Source organism: Euphorbia lathyris, chromosome 8, assembly GCF_963576675.1.
Source record: "Euphorbia lathyris chromosome 8, ddEupLath1.1, whole genome shotgun sequence".
NCBI classification, from domain to species: domain Eukaryota; kingdom Viridiplantae; phylum Streptophyta; class Magnoliopsida; order Malpighiales; family Euphorbiaceae; genus Euphorbia; species Euphorbia lathyris.
In genome coordinates this window covers 5,393,755-5,414,738 of record NC_088917.1, presented here as the reverse complement: position 1 = coordinate 5,414,738, position 20,984 = coordinate 5,393,755, and positions in this window count along the sequence as shown.

The following is a 20,984-nucleotide window of genomic DNA, read 5'->3' as shown; positions in this document are numbered from 1 at the left end:
CCTCTCAAACACCTTAAACTCTATTCGATCAAATCCGGACTAATTTCTGAACCAAAGCATCGATCGTGATAGGGGCGGTAAAGGAAAAGCAATAATGGTACAATTTACGGTTTTTTTGTCGATTTGTGCTTCGTTTTTGAATCTGTGAGGAATTTTGAGAAAGCCGAGTAATCCGCAATAAACCATCAGTTCCATAAAAAAAAATTCCCCCCACCCAGCCACGCGGGCGTGAGGCTATCACGTCCGCACCTATGGTGAGGCGTGATAGCCTCACGCCTCACGTTGTGGTGAGGCGTGATAGCCACACGGTGAGGCGTGATTACCTCACGTCCGAGTGTCGGGAAAGGGAAAAAACCTCTATTTCCCACCCCAAAAGCTCTAAGGGTATTTTCGTCCTTTCACAGGACTAGGGGTGGAAAATGGAGGCTATGTTTAACAACACCCTTTATTTATCAAATTTAGCAACAAAGATTACATGTACTTGTTTATGTACTAGAGATGAAAATAAGAGTATGAAAATCTAGCTAGAGATAGTACAAGTGATAAAAAGTGAGAAAGATTAAGTGAGAGAGTAGAGTTAGTTGAGGAAATTGTTAAATTCCCGCCTACCGTTGGTACCAACGGTAAGGGTAGAATAGTAACTTCACGGTCTCCCCTGTTGAAAAGAAAAAGGCCCTTCAAATATGGATCAAGGTCGATAAATCATTTTAAGCCTCATAGCAAGAAGGATCTAGAAGCACCATGCCATGCCTCAAGATAAGTATCACTCGAAAGATAGAAAAACAAGACGCAAGAGACAATCTCAGGCTTTGACTTTGTACAACTGACATTGTGCAACTAAATAAGGAAAGTTTCAGATGCTCCAGATGTTGTGTCTCCTGGTCAACTTGGGAACTTTGCCTAATTTAGTTAGACAAACAGACTGCCTCTGTCAAAGAAGTTTTTGTGAGAAAATTTATAAAGCCTTAAATTTTTCTATAGTTCCATTCATCCCCCGGAACTAGATTCTATCTCACAAGGGACCAACACCCCTCTCCCTTTAAGATGGAGCAGTAGAGGTATCAAGCATGCATATCTTGGACAAAGCAGGAAGCATGATTTCAAGGCTAAGAAATTGAACAAACAAATCTGCAAGTTGAGCTTTAGTGGAAATGTATAGAGTGTGCACAGAATATGTCTCCACTCGCTTTCGGATGATATGGTAATCTATGTTAACATATGCATCGTTGTGATTGGTAAACTAATTTGAATCCCAAAAGCGGTGAGAAGATGAGTAATCCATCTAAGTTCACAACATGTAATAGACCAGTCTTGATCACATGCACCTTAATGAGCATGTAGAATTTGTTCATTCACTGTTAGATCTAGGCTTATTAGAATCCTAAGGTGGAGATCCAAAGCATCTAGAGGCTTAGATTTAATAAGCCTATATCTAACGGTGAGTGAGAAAATTCACTTACTCATTAAAGTGCATGTGAAAATTCCTTGTAATAGACATACTATTATACTCAACTTTTGTGGAAAATTTGCTAATAGTAACTTAATTTTTGTTTTCCATAAGATGAGAGAAGTCCTCAAGGAGATGCAATAATCTATGAGAGATCTTCTCGTAGTTAAACATTTCCCCCAATCTGCATGATAGTAAGTTGTAATCTATGAAATGTTTGTAGAACTAGGATAAAACAATCCATGAGAACCTATTTGGTTAAGATAGCGAAACACATGTAAAGCTTCCTTCTAATGATGATCATAAGTTTGTTGCGTATATTGACTGAGTTGTTGTGTCACAAATGTGATGTTAAGTCTTGTAAACTATAAATAGAGTAGTATGCCTATCAATTTGTGAAAACTGAAGCATTTAACTATGATGTACCAAGATCTTTAAGAACTATCCTTGTGGACGAAACTTACCTCGATAGGCTTTCACTCCCGGGAGGTCCGTCATGATGTTACAGTACTATTTGAACTCAAAGTCCAATTGAAAAAATGACAAGCTCGGTAGAGCCAATGTCGGAGAACGAGTCGCCATCCGAATTTTAGGTTCGATAATGTTATTGAGGCTCCTTATGGGAAGCAAGGGGTTCGAGAAGTTAAGTACGCTTGAAGAAGGTTAATATCCCATCGGAAAGAAATATTAAGCACCCCTAAAAGTGCTTGGCGAATCCACTAGCCTCCTAGTTTGCATTTCTACATACACTCTAAATTCGTTTTGAATGGTTGCTTTGTTTAGAAAAAATCATGTTTTATGTCATACTGCACATTAAAATACACAAAAATAAATAAACAATAAAACATTACAACCCCAAAAGCAATTAAATGAGTATAAATTATAAATACAATTACATTCAGGTGTTTCCGGAACTTCAATCGGCACCAAAACAATGTTCTCTCATATTTTCTACCAACTAAAATAAAAGGATAGAAACATATAACATAACTATACAAAGAATTATGGTGTAAAAATTGACTAAGGACTAAATTGAAAATTTTATTCGGGACAAATTGAAAGAAAGAGAAATAATTCAAATTAAGGACTAAAGTGGATAAAAAACAAGAAAGTTATTAAATTAAGGATTAAAAAGAACAAAAATAAAGTTATTAGACTTCGGATTAAATTGAACAAAAATAAAGTTAGGATTAGGCATTAAAATGAATAAAAATAAAGTTTAATAAAGTGAATAAAAAATAAAGTTTTTAGATTAAGGATTAAAATGAATCAAAATAAAGTTTTTGATAACTATCGACACCGAAACAATCATGACATAAAATTTATCTCGAATTGATTCGTTTATCCAAAATTATCGTTATAAACAAAATGAACCGATTAAGTCAATAATATTAACTTGTAATACTATTAATATTATATTCGAATATAAAAGTACAAAAAAACGGATTAGTTGGAATAAATAAAAAGACTCAAAACGAAGTGATCCTCACAAACTAAAAACTTGAGAGCTCTAAAAAGCAGTATAAAGATGGGAGAAAAACAGAGGAATACTCAATAAAGAAGAAGATGAGTTAAACAATGTTGATTAAAGGGAAATTTAGAGTTCTTTCATCTCTGTTGCTGTTCAACGGATATGGATATTGTCATCTGACAAGTTTGGTTTTGTCTAGTCCTTTGACAAGTTATTTTCTTTTCAATTCTTGCATCAAAAGTTCTTTTTTCATCTATGGCATCATCAAGTATCACTCTGGAGAATGCATTCTAGCTAAGAAGGGAGCTTTACAAAGAAATCTCAGTCCTCAGCTAACCAAGACCATGGCTATCAAAGAAGCTTTAAATTGGATTAAGATGCATCGCCCCAATAAGAAAATTCAAATTCAGTCGAATTGTCTCATCATAATCAACTCCAATTCAAATGAGTTTAGAAGTTCCTTCATATTTAGTTGACATTATTTCTGATTATATTCATTTATTACGAGATTTAAAGTTGTGCTTTATCTCCTTTATTAAGCGTCCAACAAATTCGGCTGCCCATGCTCTAGCAAAAGCGGTCAATTTTGTGTTTGTTCGGGGTGAGTGGACATGTCCACCACCATTTCTTATCAATATTCTTTCATCTGATTTAAGTTAATAAAACTTGACATTATTTAAAAAAATAGTAAATCAATGCTTTAGGGTTAATTTAAATCAATTTAGAGATTAGCTATATACAATGATATATTTGATAACATATTTGATAATAAAAATCAAAACTAGAATTAAAATAGAAAAAAGGATTAATAATCGATATCAGTAGCGTGCGGCCACGTATCAGTGAGTGGGGCCGTAGTATTAGCGTGTGTCCGGCACATGTCAGCGCGTGTAAAACACAGATTGTAAAAAACATTAGGCGCTAGTCTGGTGGATAGGGCTCTCGATGATTAATCGATGATTAATCAGGAATTAATCGGATTTGTATTTTTGTATTTTTTATTTGTTAATCTACACATTGTTATATAATTCAATTAAAATATATATTATACTATCTAAAATCGAAGATATAAGAATTATTTAATATAGAAAAATACATATATTTTGTAACATATATCTTTAAAAATGTCCAAACATCAATATTTCAACAACTATATCATTGAAACAACTCAAAAGTAAATTATAATAAAGCAAAAAATAAATTCATAATAAAAAAAATATTTTTGTTCATCGTTGCTTAGTCGGCGTCTAGGAGGTCTAGACGGTGTGGATGCGGCCTAGGCGGAGCCCATGTGGCTAAAATTCATCTAGGGACCCAAAAAACGACTGGAGGGTAATCGGAGAAAATCAGGATGGATTCTCGATTTTGAGAGCCTAGGTGGGGCCTAGGCGGTCCAGATCGACTTGATTTTGAACAGTGTGGGTTGACATGTGTCAGCACATCATAAGGCGTGTGCATTACATGCTATGACATGTGTCCCCTTCTCTTCTTAGATGTCTTTTCAGCAGTTTTAAGGTTAAAAAATGTCTTTTCTGACCTCCGATCTCAACGGTGCTTGATCTATTGGACTCGTTTTGACGAGATAGTTATTTGTGTGTTTACGGTCTATGGCTAAAAATGACCTTATTTGAGGTTATTGTCGAATTGCATCCCAAAACTTCACCTAATCATAACTACTAGTTACGTTTTTAATTGAGCAATTATTGTCATCATAATTATCTAGTACTCTTTTAATTGAGGAGTTACTACCAGTATAATTATCGCTTATTTGGACTATCTCGGTTGGACCAGAGCCATCCACCACCATCGGAAAGTACCACCACCACTTTTAACACCCGCACCATTGATAAGCCAGCAAGCACCTCTACTCTAAGGTTTCCATCCAACCTGAACAATCATTCCAACAAAGGACCATTAAAGACTAAGATGATTAACACTGAGATCTTCATCGGAAATAATAACTTTATCATTACCCTCATCTTCTAACGAAAGATCAACATACGCAATTCAAGATTACATGATGATGTTATGGATTGAAAAAAAATTGACGCAAGAATTAAAAGAAAATAAGAAACTTGTCAAACGACAAAACAAACGAAACTTGTTAGAGGATAAAACAAACCTTATTTTCATATTTGTACCCCATGCCACTCCCCTTAAAAACAAATAATATCACAATAAAAATCGTACAACTTTCAATTAAAGTTTTCCATGACCGATCTATTAATTTACATTATTGCCCAATGAACATTCTCACATTTTCTTTTCGCGATCCGATAAACACCAACTACTATTGCTCGGGGCCCTTATCCAGTTACTTGGACGTGATGGAAAGAAGCACACATATTTCTCTGATTGGTTGAAGAGAAATACACCATGTGTTGTTTTTAACTTATACTATCCACTTGTTGGCGCGAGTCATCCAAGCTTCGATAACAGGACAATGAAACCTCAACTAATCATTGAAGAATGAGTTAACACATGAGTAGATATGGCAATTTCAGATTAAAATTTTCAAACTATATCATTTTATCTGGTAAACTCTGTAATAAGAATAAAGTAGGAAAATATAAATTGAAAACTTGAACTTATAAATAATATCAAAAATAATTTATTTCTTTGTGACAACTATTATGAAACGAAAAGAGTAATCCAAGAGCATTAATTTAGTAGTCTAAGAGAATTTTGAAACTGGAGTTGTACATGGATCTTGGAGATACTATATTAGACCGAATATCTGAGAAAAGGGATTCAGAATTGGAATGAAATTTTGATTATTTTTGACCAAATTCGACCAGTTAGGTCAAAAAATGTCAATAGTTTTATCCAATTTTGGATTCTTTTCCTCGGGTATTCAATCTAATATAATATCTTTAAAATCCGCACCTAACCCTATTTAAAACCTTACAAAATGACAATACTACCCTTCATTAAATCATGTCAAATGACTTTTTTTATCCCAACTTGCATCATTTAGCCTCTTAACAACTCTACTCTTTAATAAGGATAAAGTAGGCAAAAATTAAATTAAAAAATTAAATTAACAAATAATATAAAATAATAAATATTTTCTCTCTACGGTAATTATTATAAAATTGGAAAAAATAATTTAAGAGCATTAATTTAGTACTCTAATAGAATTTCGAAATCTATAAAATGACAGTACTACCTTTAATTAAATAATGGCAAATGAATTTTTGGTCCTAAAAATGCATCATTTAGCACTATTCTTTACTAAATAACATTTAAATTATTATTTTTTTCATATATAATTATCTTAAAAATTAACTTGTATTTTAAAATATTTATTACTGAAAGCTAATATTAACAACATAGTTAATAAGTTTATATTGGGAAAATATTTTTTAATTTTTTACTAATAAAATTTTAAGTTGAAAATATATTTATTCAACTATATAAAACTTGTTCAAGAAGAAATATTTTAAGTTAATTATTGAAAATATGAGAACTAAACGATGTATCACATTGTAAAAATGGTAAAGTTTAAACATAAAAAATGCAATTTACCTTTAATAAATAAAGCACTTATAGTATATTATTAAAAATAAGATTAATTTAAAAAAATCATGTGGTTTCATGTTTTTGCATATCGGTACCTATGGTTTCATTATAAAAAAAATGGGCCTTTGCCAACACTTTTTTATAACACTTTTTAAAAGTGTCTCATAGGCTATAACAAAAAAACCCAAAAGTCAATATAAAGAATGTTAACAGCCCAAATATATCCTTCCACCCTAGATATCACACTAAACATTCTTCTATGCGATGAAATAGTTGTTTTCCTCTTTCAATCCACCTATCGAATCCACTAAACTTCAGTGCCATGAAATAGCCTCAATCAATCCACCTTAGAAACCAAATCTAATCTTGCGATCGAGCTGTAGACATGAAGGGGGAACGTGGGGTGAGTTAGCAGACAAGAAAGGGGAAGGATGTGCCTTTGGATAGATCCACTAGTTTGAGTTCACCTCTCACTTTCAGTCCTAACTATGAATAATGAATAGCTTTGTTGATGGCTTGAGGTTTACTTTCTTTTTCTACATTCTCACAAATCTGGATTTCTAAGGAGTAAACTCTAGGTATGCTCAATTTTTTATTTATGCTTCCATATTATCATTGTTCAGTTCATATCGATCCTCCTTTAAAATTGTTCAGTTCATATCATTTTTTTTTATTTCTGCTTCCATATTGAGATTGTTCAGCTTATTATGATCTTTTGTTGATTTTTTCAATATAAAGATGAAAGGTACATTGATCCTGAACAACAAGCATATTCTCTCATTTGTAAATTGGAATGTAGTTAGGAGAGTTACTTCAAGGGATGTGTTTGATATGGGTAGTGAGGGAGAGATAAATGCTTGTACTGGGATGTTTGATATTACCGGTCATTGTGTGAGTGAGGATGAACATCCTGGTTGGGTGCGAACTGATGTACTTGATGAAAATTAATTGAATTAATTTTACTAGATACTCGATTGATTTTATTGATTTTACTTGATGAAAGTTGTGTATGCTAAATTCTACTAGATATTTAATTGATTTTATTAGATACTCGATTAATTTCATTTATATCTTTCAATATTGTGTATACTAACGATATTTTTCCATCATAAAAGATGTTTAGTAGCTTCAAATCATTAAGGGGTTTAAGAATTGTGTCACCTGATGTTGAAGTTGAGCCACAAGAAGAAAATGGACTTAATCAGCAATCACAACAAACAAGTAAGTTTTTCTTTTATTTGATGTCTTAGGACTATACTCGAATTTATTTGAAAATGTTATGTTGAAGATTTATTTGTACTAGAGCTAATGTTACTCAAATTTACTAACATATAATTTTATAGATACGAATGAGAGACGATATAAAAAGCGTGGAAGGACTTCAATGGCATGTGTTTGGAACCTAAGTGGTGGTGGAAAGATTTTTGTTAAAGTAGATAAGTGGTGAGTCCCTTGTTCAAAAGAGGGGGCTACATTAGCATCATTTTCTAGGGAAGATTGCAACAAATGGAACTCTTGCACCTTTGAATATTCCTAAATGGAATGATAAAGAGTTTGAGTCATTTCATCGAAGAATGTTAAATGTTTTTCAGGTATTTTTAGAAATTTCTTTCTTTTTATGTTATTTTCCACTTATTACGATTGTAAAAATTAACATATATTTTTTATTTATATGTCATCGAATAGAAGCGTTTTATGTTTCCTCCTGAAAGTGGAGGAGCTATAAAAGTGAATTGAAATCACGGTACTATGACACAACCAAAAAAATGGAAGAAATGGAGGCAAATGCACCAGAAAATGTTATTTTAAGCCAATGGCTTACACTAGTCAAATCTTGGTATAGTGAGAAAAATCAGGTTATGTATTATCATACATATATCTTTTGTTTTATACAGTTAGATTTTTTTTTTCTTTCATTTTTGTTTAGTACATACCATCTTAATTATTGTCATTCTGTCTCTCTAGAAAATGAGCCAAATGAATGCAATTAATGCTAAACAGAACAAAAACGCTCATACATGTGGAAGAAAGAGTTTTGGAAGACTTCGAAAAGAGATTGTAGTAATTTTTATAATGAGTACTTAATTTCTTAATTTATTTAGTGCTTAATTTCTAAAATTTGGTTTTGTAGGAGAAAGAATTGGGTTATTCTCCGGATAGACTTTCATTTTATGATGCTACACATGAGAGAAAAGATGACACTTATATGGATGAAACTACTAAGGAGTTGATGGTAATTTCAGCTATTTGAATTGTAAAATTATAAATATTGTAATATGTGAATATTATGAGTATATTGAACTTTTTCATCTTTAAATGTGTAGGAAAAAGCATTTTCTCTCCAAAGTGAAAGAAGTAAAGTTTCTAATTCTAATATGAAAGAAATCAACGAACACATGTTTCAAGAAGTAATGGGAAAAGAGCATAATGGTCGGGTAAGAGGTTTGGGCTTAGGACTAACTCCAAGTAGTCTTTCAGTCTTATAATATTGAAAAAAGATGGAAGGATACCTCAAGACAAGCAACAGTAGTGTTCACATGGACCCCGATGACCACGTGAATTTGGTCATTCACCGTCAAATCTAGACTAATTAAATCTAATCCTTAGGATGCTTTAAATCTCCACCTTAGGATTGGATTTAATAAGTCTAGATCTAATAGTGAATAACCAAATTCACGTGGTCATCAGGGTCCATGTGCACACTACTGATCGTGTATTATAAAAGTTATACCATAATTCTAATTCATTCACACTATTATCTAACTATAAATTATAAAAAAAAACTATACCTAGTTTTGACTGCTCTTTCTTTGATATTTTTGTGAATTGCTCTGCTATTCTTTTCTCCAAAATAATGTCGAAAGAAGATCACATTAGTGTTTTCCAAGACTCTCTCATTTAACATATCCTCTACTTTTTGCCATCAACAAATGAAGATATTCGAACTAGTGTTCACTAGTACAGAAATGGCCTTTGGTGACGCCTCATTGACAACGGTTTGTAAACAAACCCGATACCAAAAGTCTTTAGGGTCGGTTTTTTTTTAAAATCGACCCTAAAAATACTTTATTGGCAACAGTTTATTTAAAAAACCGATGCGAAAGACTTTTGACATCGGTTTTATTAGGAACCGTTGTGAATAATATTATTATTGGGGTCGATTTTTTTAATAAACCAATCCAAAAAAATATTATTGGCATCGGTTGTTTAAAAAACCAATGACAATGAGCGTTGGTATCGGTTTAAAAAAAACAATACTAATAATATTATCTTTGGGTCGGTTTATATCGGTTTTTATATAAACCGACCCTAAAAAAATTATTGGCATCGGTTGTTTAACAAATCGATACCAACGAGTTTTGACATCGATTTTAATAAAAATCGATACTAATAATATTATTTTTGGGTGAAAATTCTATTATTATTATGGTCGGTTTTCAAAAAAAACCGACCCTAATAATTTTTGGTCAAACCCACACCCATTTTAAATCAATTAACCTAGTAAAACAAAGGAGTCGTCATCTTTCCCGCCTAAAAACTCAACACATATGACGCAGTCATCATCTTCCCCCCAAGAACGACTCAACACAGTTCATTACGATATACTCAACCAAATCCATAACCTACTTCAGATCCAGGTATTCAATCTCTCTTCCTTTTCTAATTTCTTGTTTTGTTTTCTAATTTCTCAATTTAAAGAAACGCAAACTTCTAACGACACCGCTGATAATTTCTTTTGCAATTTCCGATTAGGTTAATTTTGTTTTATCTGGCAGTAATCCAAAAGCAACTCTCAATAACTTTTGTTTATTAATCGTAGCTTGCATTTCTTGTATGGTAAGAAGTTTGAGAGAGCATATAGCGGATTAAAGAAGAGTCAAGAGGATTTCTGCTCAAGCGGATTAAAACATTTTATCGCACAGTTTTCATAATCAATAGACTCGTATTCCAGTTCTCAAATTCCATTTAGCTGGTATGTCTGCTGAAAAATTCCCTAAATGTATTGACAATACCCTACTTCTTTACGACTGCTCCAAGATCCATAAATAGTTTATTAGTCTTTATATTGTCATGTACAAGTAGAAATAATATAGATTAGTAGAATTTAGAACGCCTATAATGTTGCAGAAAATTGGTAGATTGCAGAGTTGAGAAAGACAGCTGGAAAATATTAATTTGATGTAAGAAAAGAGAAATGTGGAAGAAATGCAATTTACCTTTAATATAAGGACTAAAAAATGTGTGCGGTGACAATATTGAGATTAATAAATTATTTATCCTTAAATTTATAGAAAATCGACTAAAATAACTTTTTATCTCTATTTGTTATTGATATTTTTAATTTCCGATAAACTCTTTAATAAGGATAAACTAGGAAAAACATAAATTGAGAAATAATATGAAGGAAGAATTTTTTTTACTCCGTTACAAAACACTTGTCCAAGAAGCAGGGCCGTCTTAAACATTTTTGGGGCCCTATGCTAAATGAAAAAAAAATTAGGCCTTATTTATTAAAAAAATTAATACTTTCATATAATAATAATAATAACGTTTCTACAAAATGAAACACCAAAATACTTTTAACTTGATTTTTAACATACTAATAAATTAGATATTGTATAATAATAATAATAATAATAACTGGGCCCCTTAAGACTCTTAGAACGTTAATTTTCTAGATACGTTAACATTCACTTAATTTTTCACATAATAATTAATAATAATAATTTATTTAGATTTGTATAATAAAAAAAAAACTAGGCCCTCTTAAATTTGGGACCTGTGCGGAAGAACTCCTTGCACACCCTTCTCCTACTCCCCTGCCAAGAAGAAGGATAATATTTTAAGTTTAAACATAAATATAAAATGATGTGCGCAATCTGAACCATACAAGCTCAATCCACATCTCTCCTTCAGAAGCCGTTGTTAGACGAGGTGCCGCGGCCTAATCTCCCGGGCGGATCGGGGGGTGGACACCTCATGGCGACGTAAGCGGTGATTGGCGCCGAAAGCAACCAATCGTGGAATCAAGCTGCTCGGCAGGACCGGAGCTCGGAGATATGGAAGAGTCGTCACCCACGAATGGGAAAATGAACACCGATCCCTTGCGGGAGACCGGTGTGGGTTCGGGAAACTTAGGTACGAGCCGAGAAGGCTAGCTCCTTTCCGGAGAAAGGCTACTAGGCACCCCGACATCGCCCGGTTATGAACCATCGGCCTCCTACTCAGCATGTTAGGCGATAACGGACTAATCGTATACTTCTTTAAGTTTAAAATTCATTTGAAACCTTTTCTTTCTTTTTTCAGAAACCGTTTTGAGCATATATTATTGGAAAGCCATATTAGTAAAGAATCACCCATTTATATTATACATACACAGAGAAGGGGGAAGAAAGAAGTGATTTATTTACAACCTTATTTAAATGTCATGTCGTGTGTTTATTCTACACTAACTTATTTCCCCAAAACGAGTTTATTTACATGGTTCGCACCTTAATCGCCGTTGGAACGATTTAGGTGCGTTTTAAAACCCCGATTGGTGAAGTTTACTCGAATCGCCGTTGGAACGACTCAAGTGTTTGAAAACGTTAAGGTAAAAACCTTTAATAAGAAAACGTGGTTAAGCATACAAGTCAATTTATTTTGTACAAATTCTTTTGAGAAAATGGTTCAAAATATTCGATTATTCACAATGAAAATGATTTTAATTACAAGGTTCACTTAATCCATCGTTGGAACGGACTAAGGTTTTAAAACGTGGTGTTTTAAGAAACGATTTGAAATATTAACAAAACAACTATATTTATTTACATTAGGAACCTCTAAAAATTCATTAGTTTAAATAATTAAATTGAAAACTCTCTTTTTGTGATTTATTTTCTCCTTTTATTTAATGGACTCTTTACCTATTATAATTACAATAATAAACCCATTTAAACCAAGATTCACTCCCAAATAAAACCCATTTGAAACATGGACCCATAAATGGTCCAAAAGAATAAAGAAAATAATTTCAGCATATATATATACATTCAAATCAAAAAGAGAATATGAAAATAAAAATAAGTGAAAAGATACTATATAATACGTATATAAAGAATAATAATGAAAATACTAAGTATAATACATTTTTACTTCAAATATGTAAAAATAGTAAATAAAGCTCCTAGATAAGAAAATAACATTTATCTCCCAAAATAGTTTTATTTAATACTAACTAATATAGCCCAAATATCCCAAAACTATATATATACATAACTAATGTAATTTTAAATGTCAAAATAATATCTATTCATCCACTAATTAATCACTCCCAAAACACTTAAGTAAATATTCTTTTAAAATGGAATTCGTTACCATTTAAGTAAAGGAAAAGGAAAAGAAAAGATATATATACATATACTTATATTTAAAATAAAATAATAAAAAATGATATATAAACATCCCAAATAATTATATAGACCAAATGTCTAAAAATAGTTTGAAAATATACCTTACATAAATATACATATATATACAAAGGACCAAAAGCTTAAAAGTTAAGAAACAGGGACCAAAACAGCATTTTTTACATTCCAGCAGATTTACCGACGGAAAATCCGTCGGTAAACAGCAATTAGTGACAGAAACGGAAAATTACAGTAGCACTCCAATTGTTTCCCGAAGAGAATTGGGCGTCGCCCAAGGGGGTTGGGCGGCCGCCCAAGGCATGTTGGGCGGCCGCCCAACCTTGCGTTGGGCGGCCGCCCAACAATTGTTGGGCGATCGCCCAACGATTGTTGGGCGGTCGCCCAACAGCGTTGGGCGAGCGCCCAACGCGAGGTTGGACGCGCGCGCCCAACTGCCGTTAGGCGTTCGCCCGACGCGGTTGGGCGCCGCCCAACAGCCGTCGGGGCGCGACTCGCACCGTCGGGCGTGCACGTCCCGCGGCCGTCGAGCTCGCGCTCCGCGCTGTCGGGCGTCCACGCGTTATGACCGCCGAACGTGTGTTCCGCATTACCTGGCGCACACGTCCCGTGGCCGACGAGCACACGCCTCGCGCCGCCAAGCTCGTGCATTGCTCGGACATCGAGTGCGTGCTATTCATGGTTGGATGCGTGCGTCCAACGGACGTCGAGCGCGCGCTTTGCGTCGCTGAGCGGACGTCCGACTGTCATCGAATGCGCGCCGGCTGCCGCTAAGCACTCGCACCATGCCGTTAAGCATTCGCGAGCCATCCGATCAATAATAGCGACCCACCGTAACTTATTTATTTTATTTTTTTCGAAACTTTCGGAATCAATCGCTTCAACCGTCTTGTTTTCAGGTTTTGAGGTTTTCGTCACAGGTCCTCCGACTCGGTGTCTACAATTGCCCCTACTTTTCTATTTTGACAGTGATGTGTGTGTTTTAAAACGTTTTTTTGCTAACGTAACACATGCAATATAAAATATATAAAAGTAAGAGACACGTAAAGAGTAGGAAGGAGCATACCTGACCTTCGCGCTGCGCGCTCTGGTGTCGTTCTCTGATTCCTTCCATCGTCGCCTCTGGAGTGGCCGTCGATGAATGCTCTTTTCTCGGAATCTTGCGTACGTTGGTTATGGGTAAGAATGGCTCGAAAACAATCTCGGTCGTGGACCGTAGGTAAGATGGCTAAAAAGCTACCTCGGTCGTGAACCGTAGGTAAGATGGCTAAAAAGCTACCTCGGTCGTGGACCGTAGGTAAGATGGCCAAAAAGCTACCTCGGTCGTGAACCGTAGGTAAGATGGCTAAAAAGCTACCTCGATCGTGAACCGTAGGTAAGATGGCTAAAAAGCTACCTCGGTCGTGAACCGTAGGTAAGATGGCTAAAGAGCTACCTCGGTCGTGAACCGTAGGTAAGATGGCTAAAAAGCTACCTCGGTCGTAAACCATAGGTAAGGTGGCTCAAGGGCAAAGGGTTCTTTCTAACGATTCACACCGTTGTCTGTATTTTCTCACTGGAGCTAGTGTCCTGGAGGTTCGAATGGTTTGGTAGGAATGTCTTTTTGGTTCGGAATGATTCACATTGTTGATTATTTTTCTGTTGACTGTCGTCTGTATTTTGACTGGTGTCACTGTTTTGTAAAAATTGGTTGTCGTCTGGAGTTCATATCTTGACAATATTGGCTGCTGTCTGGGAGAAACGCAGGCTGAAACGGACTGCGAATCGGAGGTCTGTGCGCCTAGTAATTAATTATTTACTTTTTACCTTTATGATCGTACCTTTTTCACTATTTACGGGAATGCCATTCCCTCTTACTATATAAGGTGGTGGGGTTTCATTTCAACCCCACACCTTCTCTCCCTTCTTTCTCTCTCTAGACTTTGATTTTGGATTATTCTCGGGATGGATTTAGATGAATGGGATGGCACTAGAGGCATGGACGAGGTTTACGTAAACCTAGATAGAGTGGATCCCTTCCACGACCCTACAACGCATCTGAGCCGGACACGCTGCAACGAGGTAAGTAATTTCTCACTTTTATTTGATTCAAACTCTAGGCTTTAGCATTCCTATCCGAACATGATTTGCATGCTAACTTTTAGATTGCCTTAGAGGACTTTAGCTAGAAAACATGAATTTCTTCACTTACAAGTAACACTTGTTTATTTCTGTGTGAGAATGCGCGCTATATGCATGTGAATAGTGACACTACGAATTTATGCACGCTAACAGTAAAAACAACGTGAATAGTGTACGTGAATAGTAAAAACTTGACTAATGCACGTGAATAGTGAAAACTTAACTAATGCATGTGAATAGTAAAACTTAACTAATGCACGTGAATAGTGAAAACGTGAATAGTGCACGTGAATAGTAAAAACTTAACTAATGCACGTGAATAGTAAAAACGTGAATAGTAAAAAAAACGTGAATAGCGAAAACTTAACTAATGCACGTGAATAGTGCACGTGAATAGTAAAAAAACGTGAATAGTGAAAACTTAACTAATGCACATGAATAGTAAACTTAACCTATGCTCCTTGTCAATGCGGACGAAAGTGGATTAAAGAATTAACTAAACCTTACATGAGCGACCCTAAAGGAGGGACTTTTACAGCAAGTTGGTCCTAACTGACCGGATGTCTCTAGGTTAGATAATGAAAGAATACCTAGTCTTAACGCGTTCTCATTAATCGCATGATTTAGGAACCGTATTTAAATTTTCTTGTCTTGTTCTTTCTAGTTTATTGAGATTTCTGGGACCACCGCCGAGATTCACTCGTGGCATGCTAGGCTGGGCGCCGCGGCGAGAGCCCGCGTGCGCGAGTTGGGCTTCGAGCCTTTCATTGCAGTGTTGCCCCGTACCAACGGGGTATGTGACCGTTTTGGCCTACGCGCCTTATGTGAGCGGTGGGTTGACTCGACCCACACTTTTCACCTTTCTTTCGGGGAGATGACCATCTCGCCCAGAGATTTTTCACTGTTGACAGGATTGCGAGGGAGCAGCACTCCCGTTCCTCTTTATTTCGACATGACGCGACCGCGGGTCGACCTCGCTAGGCTCGCTGCTTTGATTGGACCGGGAGTTCGCCCATGTGCCAAATCTACTCCGGTGAAGTTTATTTCCACCGCGAGCCTTTTGAGTCGGCGAGATTTTTGCAAGACTGACGATACCGACTTGGCGGTTCGTAGTTTCTTGGTATATACTCTGAGTGAGACGATTTTCCGCACGAAGGGCGGGAAGGTACACGCGGGTCTCATTCAGGCACTCAGCGATCTGGATACGGCGGCTTCCTATGATTGGGCGGGGGCAGGCTTAGCCTTTCTCTACAAGTTTTTAGATCTGACTTGCCGGAAGCGCAAGGATTTCGGTGGTTACACCTTCGCTTTGCTGGTACGCGACGCCTTTTTGACTTGCCCGTCTTATCTTCTTTGCGTCTTTCACCCTCCTAGTCCTTGTTTTTACCGCAGGTGTGGGCGTATGAGAGGCACATCCTTTCCAGTCGGTCTCGACCTCGACCGAGAGTACCGAGGCCGCCTCTCATGACCCGGTGGAGAGATTTCGACTTGGGTGCCGAGAGGACACGGACGGTGCCGCGACTTCTAGATTGGATAGACTCGCTGACCCTCAGATAGGTAGATTTCGCCTAGTCGTGCTAGATTTTTGTTTGAGTCTTTCTGACTTTCTCTTTGTGCATTTTTTAGATTAAGTTCAGGTGGGACGACCTAGACTTCGGTCCCGATTATACGTATGTATCTATGATCCAGGAGCAGCAGTGTGTGCTCACCGGCCCCTGCGTGCGGGCGTGGTATTTGGGGGACCGAGGCATCACCGGAGTTAGTGACGCACATTGGACACCGGGTGAGATCCCCGTCTCTATATTTGCGGTGCGGACCATGCCCCTATCGGTCGTTCGTCGGGACTGGTCTCGTTGGTTCGTTGGTAGAGCGGTGTGGGTTCACGCCGGGGGCCGTGAGCTTTACTTGTCTACTCTGCTGAGCGCGAGGGATGCCCCGGCGGCAGCGATAGAGGTGGATCCAGTGGCAGATGTATTTTCGAGGGAGGCTGTTGCGGCAGTCTTTGGTCAGGAGGAGGTCCCGGTGAGTGGTTACGCTTTTTTACCCTTTATTCATGAGATGGTTAGCGGTATTTATTGTGTGTTTTTTTTTTTTTGCAGGAAGGATCCTGGAGGAGTGCCCATTTATCTGATTTCTTTGACGGCACTCGAGCTCAGACACCCGTGTGCGAGCAGCCTTACTATGTCGGTGAGTCCTCCAGCGCGGCCCGACCAGAGAGCTCATCCCTAGGTGTGCCCCTACCAGACTATGGGAGAGACTTCGCCACGATTTTTTATGACGAGTTCAGGGCAGCTTATGCGGGATTCGAGGCGGCTCCTCCCATCTTCTCCTCGAGGGTCCCATTTGATCCCTCAGACGCTTCGCTGACTACGAGGGAGACTTGTATGGATTACGTGGGGCTGTCTGGTTATCTCCGAGACCGCCTCAGCTTGCGCTGCACCGATCACCTGGTATGTATCATTACTTTACTTTAGTGTAGTGGAATGTATGCATGTATGTATGATTTATGTTCTTGCTTATGCTGCTTCTTATTTTTATCTGTTTTTCCTTTCTTTTGCTTTAGAGCGATCTGCATGCCCACGAACGGAGGCAGAGCGAGTTGGTGCGGGAGGCTGACGCCCGGATAGGTCAGGTGTATCAGGAGAGAAATGACCACTGGTCAGGGATGATGCGACGGGAGACTGAGGGTCGCCTTGCCGTCGAGGAGAGGGCACGCGATGAGTCAATCGGACGCCTCGCTGCCGAGGAGAGAGCACGGGTCGCCGATGAGAGAGCACGAGTTGCTGATGAGCGAGCGCGAGCTGCCGAGGAGGCACTATCTGCGGAGCGGGCATCCCACTTGAGAGATTTTGAGGACTATTGGGATTTCCCTCCGTATTAGGCCCGTTATGTATTGCTTTGTAGCTTTCATTATTGCTTTGTAGCTTTTATTGGAGTTTCCCCGCTGTATAGCTGATGTATAGGGAGTGGGGTGGATAGTAGGTAGGCTTTTTGTGAAAAAGTAGGATAGGAAATGTATAACTCGTGATTCATATTACCATGCATTCAGTAGATTATGATGATTCCAATCATTCTCGTCAAATATATTCATGCCTTTATTTATTTACAAACAACAGAAATACTTAGTCTCTTATACATTGTTTTTGTAATTGCTCAAGTCATAACTATTGTTACCAGGACCCGCCTTTCGGTTTTCGGATCCCGACGATTTTTCTCCTCTCCTTTTACTATCCCGGAATTTTTAAATGAGTGCCCTTTCGGGTTTTCACCCATTGGGATTTCCCTTATTGTTGCATAGGTCGCCCTTTGCGGGTTTTCAACCTATCGGGAATTTTTCTTTTTTTTTTTTTTTTTTTACGAAAAGTATTTCTTAAGCCTATCTAGGTTGGTAGGTTCGGAGAATTCCATGCCGTCCATTGTAGTTAACTTCACCGCTCCTTTGCTTAGTATCTTCTTCACGATGAATGGCCCTTCCCAGTTAGGTTTAAACTTGCCCCTAGGGTCGGTGTGCGTCACACAAATCTGTTTCAGCACCAAATCTCCTTCTTTGATAGGACTTGTCTTGACCTTTTTATTGAAAGCCCGAGCCATCCTTCTTTGATATAACTGTACATGGTAAAGGGCTTCCATCCTTTTCTCGTCAACTAAAGCCAGCTGCTCATATCGCCTCTTCACCCATTCCGTCTCGGGGATTTCTGCTTCCACTGCGATTCTCAACGATCGCTTTTCGATCTCAATTGGCAGGACTGCTTCTGTTCCGTATACCAAGGAGAATGGCGTTGCCCCAGTCGAGGTTCTGATTGTCGTGCGATAAGCCCATAACGCGAGTGGGAGGTGCCCATGCCAGTTCCGATGTGATTCCACCGTTTTTACGACAATCCTCTTAAGGTTCTTATTAACTGCTTCTACTGCTCCATTAGCCTGTGGACGGTACGGAGAAGACCTGTGATGTTCAATGCCATATTCTCGGAAAAGATTTCTTACTTCCCCCTGAAACTGGACCCCGTTATCCGTAATCATGTGATGAGGCACTCCAAACCTGGTGATCAAGTGTTTTTCAATGAACTTTCTCATCTGCTTGGATCCCAGTTTGCTAAACGACTCTGCTTCTACCCACTTGGTGAAATAATCGATGGCGACAGCAATAAACTTATGTCCATTTGAAGCGTTAGGCCTTACTTCGCCGATGATGTCAATGCCCCAAGCAGCGAATGGCCAAATAGGTGCTAACACATGTAATTCCATGGCCGGAAGATGATTACAATCGCCGTGGATTTGACAATCGTGACATTTCTTCGCATACTCATTACAATCTCTTTCCATGGTGAGCCAATAGAAGCCTTGCCTAATAATTTTCTTAGCTAGTACTGCTCCTCCCATATGGGCTCCACAAATTCCTGAATGTACTGATTCAATTGCCTCGCGGGCTTCTCCCGCATCCAAGCATCTTAGTTGTAACCCATCAATGTGCCTTTTGTAAAGCAAGTCGTTATGGATGACGAACTGACGAGCTAGCCTTCTAATCACAGCTTGATCCCTAGGTTCTGACTCTGCCGGATATGTTCCATTTTTCATGAAGTTCACGATATCGAAATACCACGGTTTTTCATCTGCCTCTAACAGCATTATGTCCTCGTAGCATGGTTTGTGAGATCTCCTCAATACCAACGGTTTCGAGGCAAGGTTCCGGGGGTTGTCCCAAACTGACACCAAAGTGGCCAAGGCATCCGCCGCCTGGTTCTGTGCTAGAGGAATATGATAGAAACGGCATTCTTTGAATATTTGTGCCAACCCTTCTAGCTGATCGAGGTACGGACGTAGTCTTTCTTCTCTTACCTCCCAGTTTCCTTGTGCCTGTTCGATGATCAACTTGGAGTCACCCCAAATTTCGACGTACGATGCTCCTAGTGCTGCTAATGACTCTAAGCCATAAATGCACGCTTCATATTCGGCCATATTATTGGTAAGAGGGAATGACAACTTCTTGGCCATCGGGATCCTTTCTCCCTCTGGTGAGATAAGTAATACCCCTACTCCGGCTCCATTCGAATTAACTGCTCCGTCGAAGAACATTTTCCATGGTATAACTTCAATTGCGTTTAAGTGCTCATCGGGGAAATCATAATTTATCTCTTCTTCTTCTGCATTCAGAGGTTGGTTGGCCAGAAACTCTGCCACGTCCCTCCCTTTGATAACCTTCTTCATTACATATTCAATGTCAAACTCGGATAAAAGTAGTAACCATCGGGCTAGTTTCCCTGTCAAAGATGGAGTTCGGTACAGATACTTTACGGGGTCCATCCGAGAAATAATAATCACTTTATATGATTGAAAATAGTGCCGTAGTTTCTTTGTTAGCCATACTACTGCCACACACGTCTTTTCGATCATGTTGTACCTGAGCTCGTACTCCAGGAACTTCTTACTCAGATAATACACCGCGTGCTCAACACCGGTGTCTCCCTCTTGGGCCAGCATTGCCCCAATGGATCGCTCTTCAATCGCTACGTAGAGGAGAAGAGGTTTTCCCAATTTAGGCGGTTTCAGCACTGGTGGTTTAGACAAGTAGTCCCGGATCTTCCCTAAGGCTTGCTGACACTTATCATTCCAAATCGTGGGTTGATCTTTCCGTAGCAACTTAAAGATGGGCTCGCAGATTGCGGTGAGTCTTGCTATGAATCGACTGATATATTGAACCTGCCCTAAAAACCCTCTCACTTCTTTCTCATTCTTTGGTGCCGGCATTTCTCGTATGGCCTTCACTTTGTCGGGATCTACCTTAATTCCCTCGTTTCCGATTATATAGCCTAAGATTTTCCCCAATGAAACGCCGAAGAAGCACTTCTTCGGGTTTAACCTTAGTTTGAATTCTGCAATTCGGGCCAAAAACTTCTCGAGTGCAGCAAAGTGCCCCTCTCTCGTCTCTGATTTGACCATCATGTCATCCACATAAACTTCCACCTCCTTGTGTATCATATCATGGAACAGTGCTGTAGCCATTCACTGGTAAGTTGCC